General features: G+C 38.1%; 1 protein-coding gene across 1 annotated transcript in view; it reads left to right on the top strand.

The window, feature by feature from the left end:
• The window catches only part of Tpgs2 (tubulin polyglutamylase complex subunit 2), a 42,276-nt gene that overhangs the window by 5,172 nt on the left and 27,723 nt on the right, over positions 1-9,381 (top strand). The window lies entirely within an intron of this gene.

Genomic DNA, 9,381 nt, shown 5'->3' with positions numbered 1-9,381 from the left:
TTTTTTATAAACAGCTGAATAATGTTCCACTGTGGAATATACCACATTTTCTTTATCCATTCTGTTGAGGGACATCTTGGTTGTTCCCAATTTCTGGCTGCTATTAATAAAGTAGCAATGAACATGGTTGAGCAAGTGTCTCTGTGATAGGATAAAGGGTCCTTTGGTAGATGCCCAAAAGTGGCATAGCCAGCTCTTGAGGTAGATAGATTCTCATCTTCCTGAGGAACTACTATACTGATTTCCATAGTGGCTGTACAAGTTTTTACTCCCACTAGAAATGGATGAATGTTCCCCTTATTCTACACCCTCACCAGCATGAGCTGTCACTTGTTTTATTGATGTTAGCCATTTTAACTGATAAAAGTTGAAATTTTTAAGTAGTTTTGATTTGCATTTCCCTTTCCTAAAGAAATCTCTGTGCCTAACTTCTATGGGTTTATATATCGTAGCTGATATTCACATATAAGCATGTTGAATATTTCAGAGTTTCTCCGCCACTTGAGTTTCCTTGTAGTGGTAAATTATTAAAGTCCACTCTATGCTCCCTCTGGGTACACATACCTCTTATGCACCTGCCCAAAAGCCCTGGATTCACAAGTAAAAGACTTGGTTTATTTTTAATATGCCTTAACTAGCTCAATGGCTGGGCACTTCCAAACCTCCCCAGAGCTAGCACACTTTCTCCTTCCTGAGTTAATACTTACTAAATCTATATTTTATCTTTGCTGCCCTAGACCCTTCTGGGGCTGCCTTCCCTTTTGCACCTACATTTTTGCCATCAGTTTTGTCAGATATTAAAATGGCTACACCAACTTGGATTTTAGGTTCATTTGCTTGTAACAACTTTTTCCATCCTTTTACCCTGAAGTGATGACCGTTCTTAATGTTAAGGTGTGTTTCCTGGATGCTGCAGAATGATGGATCCTGTTTTCATACCCAGTCAATTAATCTCTGTCCTTTTACTGGGGAAATGGTTAATAATAAGAGAGAATAAGCAGTGTTTGCTGATTCCTGTTGTTTTATTGTTATGTTGTGTTTGCTCTTGAGCATGCTCGCACATGTGTGGTTTCCCCTCTTGATTTGTTGGTCTGGGGTTATATATTCCCTGTATTTTCTTGTGTGTAGTTAACTGTTGGAACACAGTTTATGAATGAAGCTGTATGAGGTTTCTCAGACCTCGTGAGAAAACTCCAAGTAAACAAGAATCTTGTAGTCCCTGTACCTCTGTAGCATGGGACATTCTTAGAATGTGCTTTCATGCCCTTTCCAAGTGTAGCAGATAGCAATGAGTCTTCCTTCAGATTACTTACAACTGGCATTTGGTTATTTGTGTATATGCCCCTATGGAAAAGCATGCCTGTGCCACATGTGGCTTGTCCTTATAACTGTAAACTTTACTCAGGTGACTTTTCTTAACTTCAGAGTATACATTGTCTGATGCTCTGAATAAAGTTGTCTATTGTATGAGACTTTAGTCTGCCCCATTTTTATGCCCTGCTCTCTCAGGTTTACAATGCCAACTAGAGCAGTAGACAGTTGGCCCCTTTAGGTTGCAGTTTTCCTTCTAGTGCCTTCTGTGGGGATAGATTTATAGACAGATACTGGGTGTTGTTGTTGTTGTTGTTGTTGTTGTTGTTGTTGTTGTTGTTGGTTTTTGGTTTTTTGAGACAGAGTTTCCCTGCATAGCCCTGTCTGTCCTGGAACTCACTCTGTAGACCAGCCTAGCCTTGAACTCAGAAATACACCTGCCTCTGCCTCCCAAGTACTGAGATTAAAGGCATGCGCCACCACTGCCCAGTGACAGATATTGTTTAAATTTGGTTTTATCAAGGAATGCTGCCTGTGCCCTGGGCCACCCACTACCCGATCCTACTTGCCCTTGGGGGTTGGAGATGAGGTGGTGCAGAAGCAAAGGCACAGATTCCTGCAGCAGGTGGGAACACTGCAGCAAGCTCAAGTGAACACTGCCACAAGCTCATTTAGTAATCCACAGGGGACGGGGGGGGGGGGGGGGGGGGGGGGGGAGCGCCCTTTATACCCTCCACTCCCATTCCATTAGTTCCATGCAAGATCTCCAAGCAGCAATTCCTGTTTGGCTGGCATTGTCTGTGTCAGCAATCCTTGGTGTCTTAGGCCGTATTCAATTAGGTCCTCCTGCAGGAGTTGCCTTTGTGTCTCCATGGCCCCTGGCATTTATGCAGAGGCCAGCGCATTCTTCCTATAGTGGACTATCTCGTGTTCTCCACTATTGATATTGTAAGTTTTGCTGAGTATAGTAGTCTGGGCAAGTCTCGTAGAGTTTGCAATACAGCTGTCCAGGCCCTTCTAGCTTTTAAGAGTCTCCATTGAGAAGTCAGGTGTTATTCGATTAATAAAGGTCTACCTTTATATATTATTTGGTCTTTTTCTACCATAGCTTTTAATAGTCTTATTTATTCTACATGTTTAATATTTTGTGCTTAGAGGATTTTCCTTTATGGTCCAGTCTATTTGGTGTTCTGTATACTTCTTGCATCTTGGCATCTTCTTCTTTAGGTTAGTTACATTTTCTCCCATGATCATGTTGAAAATGTCCTTTACACCTTTTACCTGGGTTGCTTCTCCTTTCTCTATCCATATTATTCTTAGAATTGGTCTTTTCATAGTGTCCCAAATTTTCTGAATGTGTTGTGACAGGATTTTTTTTTTAATTTAACATTTTCATTTCTTCTATTGTTTCTTCAATGCTGGAGCTTCTTTCTTCCATCTTTTGTATTCTGTTGTTTCTGAGGTCCCTATCATGTTCCTAAATATTTCATTTACGGATTTCCCACAGACTAGGCTTGCTTTTTTGGCTGTATCTCCACTCTCAGATCTTGAATCCTTTAGTCATTTCCTTCCGTTGTTGTGTTTTCATAGATGTCTTTAAGGGATTTCTGCATTTCCTCTTTAAGGACCTCCGAAATATTCATAAAGGCTGTTTTAAGGTCTTTTTCTTGTATTTCAGCTATGCTCCAGAACTCGGGGTCTGCTGTGGCAGGATTGCTTGGTTCTGTTGGAGACATAAATTGTCCTGGCCGTTATTGGCCGTGTTTTAGGCCATCTGGGTTTTGAAAGGTTGTAATTCTAGATGCTGAAAATCTAGTCTTGTCCTTTTGCAGGTGGATGTTTTGTTCCCTTTCTGGTTTTTAGGACAGTGTGGTAACTGTGTGTTCCCTATTAGGAATATCTTCTGGGATCCTGATAGCTGTGGCCACTGGAGGTTCCAGGTAAAATGTGCTTCTAGGTATTAAGAGTTCACACTTAGGCATAGGGATAAGCTAGGAGGGGGATCTGAGGAGGTCCATTAGAAGGAGAAAAGCAGGGTGTTCCATGGGAATGAGGGCAAAGAGCGGTGTTCTATTGCCCATTCCCAATGTTCTTTTTTGCTTCTGTTATCAGAAGAATGGCTTTGGTTTATTATATGGTGGCTCTGGATTCAAAGAAAGGAAAAGGAGAACATTTTGTCATCTTTTTTTTTAATTGATTTAAGTTTAATTGCATTATGATGAGAAAAGATAATTTCAATTTATCTGAATTTGTTAACATTTAAAAATGTTTTAAGTAAATAGAATTACATCTCATCCTTCTTTCCCTTTTGTACCCCAACTCCTCCCAGAGACCCCCCTGTCATACCTTTCATTTTTTTATTTTATCATATTCTTAAAATTTATAAAATATTGTAACAATAAAAAATAAATATTATAAAAGTTGTTAGATATAAAACAACAATCAATTTAACAGTCTTATGTAGATGCTTGTCTACAGCAATAATGAAAATTTGTTTTTCTCAATATAAATTTTAAATAACTCCAAACATATTAACTGTATGATATTTTAAAATAATTTATCACTATTAGTTTCCTTTAAAATGAACATAAATAGATAAAGTCTTTTGTGTGTTTGTTTTGTTTTTCAAAATCTTGGCTTAAAATCTTGGCTCTTTAGACAAGCATCTATATAACACTGTTAAATTAATTGTTGTTTTATATCAAACAACTTTTATAATACTCATTCTTATTGTTATAATATTTTATAAATTTTAAGGAATATGACAAAAAAAGATATTGTAGGTATTGAAGGGGAGTCTCTGGGAGGAGTTGGGGTACAAAATGGAAACAAGAATGTCATTTAATTCTATTTACTTAAAATATGTTTTTAAATGTTAACAAATTCAGATAAATTAAAATCATTTAACTTTTCTCATCATAATGCAATAAAAGTTAAATAAAATAAAATAAAATCTTGGCTCTTACTGTGCTACAAACCCAAAATAAGAACATTTTCTAGACATTGGAGTTCATTGTAATAGGCTGTACTTCAATGACCCTCAGATCACCAAAGGATTTTACCTCCATCGTAGCTAAGCTAAGAGTTGGCAGTTCTGCTGTGCCAAGGAATGAACTGTAGGCACGATTTTTGGATACAGATTTCCTGCTATGGTCAAAGCTATTTGACTTGAGTGATTGTCTTCATTCTCAGCCCACAGAGAACAGGTCACATTCATTTAATAAATGGTGTGTGTATTAAGATGGTCTATCCATAAAGACATTCACTAACTGTTTCAATGAACAATGGTACTGCTTGGAGGGTAGCACAGACATTAGGTGAGGGTAAGAAACTGGATCATTGGCTGTGATGATGTTGAAAAGCATTCATCTCAGAAAAAGAGTAACTTATAAAGTCCTCTTCTTCAAAATTAATACAGTAATTATAAATATCAAGTAAAGTATTCAGTCTCACTCTTTGCTGTTCTCTCACAAGCTACCTCCCAAACTAATTGTCTATGTTTCTTTTGGCTGTATAAATAATTTTGATATATGTAAGCTATACTGAAAATCATAGTATAGTGTAAAAACATCAAATAAACAATCCTACTAATAGAGAGGCTAAGATAGGAGAAGAATGATTCAAGACCATTATGTGGTACACAGCAAGACACTCTCAGGTACAAACAAACAAAGTGTATATGGATTGTACAATATTGGACCTATTTCTCAAATTACCAAATTAGGCCACTGGATGACAGCCAACAAATTTCCTAATTCCTCATATTTTTTTTGAATTTCAATTGATTAGGATATATTGGTAATATTAATTTTCATACTAAGAGATATTAAGGAAAAGTAATTTTTACTTCCTGTTATTTTTGTTGTTAGAGGTGGAATTATTTTTGTGTGGGTTTGTTGAAAAATTACTTTCTTGCTTCTTCTAGGGTGTAGTTTTACACCTTTATATTGGTGTTTTCCATTTATTATTCTTTGTAGGGCTGGATTTGTAGAAAGATATTGTATAAATTTGGTTTTCTCATAGAATATCTTGTTTTCTCCATCTATGGTAATTGAGAGTTTTGCTGGGTATAGTAGCCTGGGCTGGCATTTGTATTCTCTTAGGGTCTGTATGACATCTGCCCAGGAGCTTCTAGCTTTCATAGTCTTTGGTGAGAAATCTGCTGTAATTCTAATAGACCTGCCTTTATATGTTACTTGACCTTTCTCCCTTTCTGCTTTTAGTATTCTTTCTTTATTTAATGCATTGGGTGTTTTGACTATTATGTGACAGGAGGAGTTTCTCTTTTGGTCCAGTCTATTTGGAGTTCTGTAGGCTTCTTGTATGTTCATGGGCATCTCTTTCTTTAGGTTATGGAAGTGTTTTATAATTTTGCTGAAGATATTTACTGGCTCTTTTAGTTGGGAATCTTCACTCTCTTCTATACCTACTATCCTTAGGTTTGGTCTTCTCATTGTGTCCTGGATGTTTTGGGTTAGGATCTTTTTGCGTTTTCTTTGACTATTGTGACAATGTTTTCTATATCTTCTACACCTGAGATTCTGTCTTCTATCTCTTGTATTCTGTTGGTGATGCTTACACCGATGACTCCTGATCTCTCTCCTAGGTTTTCTAACTCCAGGGTTGTCTCCCTTTGTGATTTCTCTATTGTTTCTATTTCCAGTTTTAGATCCTGAATGGTTTTGTTCATTCCCTTCACCTGTTTAATTGTGTTCTCCTGTAATTCTTTTTTTTTTTTTTTTTTTTTTTTTTTTTTTTTTTTTTTTGCTTATATGTATATGTTTATTCTTGATTCTGAGGCACTATAGTGTTAAAACATCATGAGATTTTAAAAAGAGTTTCTAGGAAACATTAAAAATACATATATTGAAATTTCCAACAGAAAACTAATCTCAGACTCATCTTTCATCTTCAGAGTGGACTCAGGTCAAACAATCTTTTTTTTTCCTACTTTTTTTTATTAGATATTTTCCTTATTTGCATTTCAAATGTTCTCCCCTTTCCTGATTCCCCTCTGGAAAAAAAAACCCTATTCTCTCTCCCCTCCCCCTGCTCACCAACCCACCCTCTCCTGCCTCCTGGCCCTGGCATTCCCCTACACTGTTGTATAGAACCTTCACAGGACCATGGGCCTCTCCTCCCATTGATGACTGACTAGGCCATCTTCTGCTACATATGCAGCTGGAGCCATGAGTCCCACCATGTGTACTCTTTGGTTGGTGGTTTAGTCCCTGGGAGCTCTGAGGGGACTAGTTAGTTCATATTGTTGTTTGTTCTAAGAGGCTGCAAACCCTTCAGCTCCTTGGATCCTTGTCTAGCTCCTTCATTAGGGACCCTGTGCTCAGACCAATGGATTGCTGTGAGTCTCTACTTCTGTATTAGTCGGGTACTGTCAGAGCCTCTCAGGAGACAGCTATATCAGGCTCCTGTCAGCCAGTATTTGCTGGCATCCACAATAGTGTCTGAGTTTGGTGACTGAATATGAGAAGGATTCCCAGTTGGAGCAGTCTCTGTGTTGTCCTTCTTTCAGTCTCTGCTCCATAGTATGTCTCTGCAACTCCTTCCATGGGTATTTTTTCTCCCTTCTAAGAAGGATTGAAGTATTCACACTTTGGTCTTCCATCTTCTTGAGTTTCTTTCAGTTTGTGGATTGTAAAGTGCATGGTATTGGTACAGTGACAGGCAGGTGGATCAATGAAATAGAGTTGAAGACCCAGAAATGAACCCACACACCTATGGTTACTTGATCTTTGACAAAGGAGCTAAAACCATCCACTGGGAAAAAAAAAAGACAGCATTTTCAACAAATGATGCTGGCTCAACTGTCAGTCAGCATGTAGAAGAATGCAAATCAATCCATTCCTATCTCCTTGTACAAAGCTCAAGTCCAAGTTAATCAAGCACCTCTACATTAAACCAGATACACTGAAATTAATAGAAAAGAATGTGGGGAAGAGCCTGGTAGCCCTTTAGAATGCCTGGTAGTAGAGCTTTCTCTGAGTATTATGGGACTTGCTGCAGAGTTTGTGCCCAAAGTCTGCTCAGGAACCAGTGTCACCGGACTGGCAGAGTTCCTGCATGCCTGGGTCCCGCTGGTCCCAGTTACTCCCAGTGTTGGGGCAGATGTTGTGTCCTCCTCACCTCTGATCCTATGATCCTAAGCATGTTAGAGTGCCTGGGAGTGGAGCTTCCTCTGAGTGCTGTGGGACTGGCTGCAAAGTTTGGGCCCCTCTGTTGTCTTAAAGTTTAAGTGTAAAACTGGCATAGCTTGTCTTGATTGGTTTTATTCGTTGAGGCAGTAGAAAAACCAACTCTAAATTCAAGAAGATGGAAAGACTACCTTTAGGGAGAAGTGGTATGAGCATGCAAAGAAAGAAGGAATTGATACCACTCAACTTTAGGCTGAGTGAGTACATGGAGTGTAAACAGTGAGTAATTGTGTATCTTCTTGCAACCTTAGACACCAGACTCCCCATCGGTATAGCTACAGCACATCACTATACACATGCCACCAAAGGGACAGACAGTGTCTTCCTTCCCAACTTCCAGGGAGGTAGAAAGACTCACCTATGTTCTTCAGTTTTAGCACCATACTTTTGATATCTTAGAACATTAAAAGTAGAAAAAAATTGTAATTCTATAGCAATTTTTAGCTTTTCAAAACCACTTCAATTTTTGCTTCTTCTGCAAAAGAAAGCAGTAGTATTTTGTCTTACTGAAGTCAGAGGAAAGTTAAGACTCATCTTTCTTTATTGATCTAGTGACTATATAAAGATTAGAACTGGTCAAGTTCTGAATTCTTAGTTCCTACATTGATCTGTTCCTGTATTTCAAGGTCTGAGTTTTCTGAAAACTTTGAGAAATTTTCTTGATCCATAGAAAGGGCCCTGGCATAATAATAGGATCAGTCATCCACATAAACTTGTATTAAAAGAATGCCACATTTCAGGGTCTGGAGAGATGGTTGGGTAGTACAAGCATGAAGAGCATAATTTGAGTTTACAGATCTGCATAACTCTAAGATGGGCATGGCAGCCCACCTATAAATCTAGCACTTGGAAGGTAGAAGTGGGATCCTTGGCACAAGATGGCTAGGTATACCCCCCCATATCAGAGAGCTTTGCTTCAACTGAGAAACTTGGTTTCAATGAATAAGGTAGGTGGAAAGTGATCTAGGAAGACTTTTAAAGCCAACCTTGAGCTTACATGCGCTTCACATGCCTACCATACACACATATGTGTGTAAATCAAAAAGTCATTAAAGTTTTATTGACATTATACTTAGATTCCATATTTAAAAACCAGTGTACAGCTCAAAATGTAAACATGTAGTATTTACCTTGCATTGCATAGGATATGGTATCAACGAAGATTAGAGATCACTGCTAGCAAGAATAAAGTGCTTTTGTGGTGGAGGTAGAACTTGAGAAAAAAAATTATATATATATATATATATATATATATATATATATATATATAAGCAGAAGCATGGACTCAGAATTCTAGAGACCTACAGTTTGAAATTAAGGATGTTAACTTGGCACTGTGAAAGTGGAAAAGGTTGAATCATTTCTTTTTATCTTTCTGCTAGTTGGCTGGCAGTGTTTTGTTTTGTTTTGTTTTGTTTTCCTTTGTTTTATGGATCCTCCTACTGTGTCCTCTCCCCAACCCCAGTCTTGCATTTATTTATTTAGGCACTGTTTTGATATACAGCCTAAGCTTTCCTGGAACTCATTAACATAGTGTAGCCTGTACTTCTGGTAGATCGAACTCCCTCAGTCTGGCAAATACTTCCAATAGAGATAGGTACCACCATGCCTAGCTTAGACTACTTTTTAAATCCTGAACTCCATCAAGTAGAATGATATGTTCAGGAGATGAATTATATTTAGAAAAATGTTAGAAATCAAGTCTTCCTTTTTTGTTGTTGTTTTCTAGTTTTGTGAGACTTTCTGTGTAGTCCTGACTCTCCTGGAACTTGCCATGTAGACCATATTGGCCTCTAACTCACTGATATCTCCCTGCCTTCCTCTGAATTCCTGAGTGCTGGATTAAAGCAATGCACCTGGA

Source organism: Mastomys coucha, unplaced genomic scaffold, assembly GCF_008632895.1.
Source record: "Mastomys coucha isolate ucsf_1 unplaced genomic scaffold, UCSF_Mcou_1 pScaffold13, whole genome shotgun sequence".
In the NCBI taxonomy this organism is placed as follows: Eukaryota; Metazoa; Chordata; class Mammalia; order Rodentia; family Muridae; genus Mastomys; species Mastomys coucha.
Note: the sequence above shows the minus strand (reverse complement) of the source record. Positions and strands in the feature narration are given on the sequence as shown.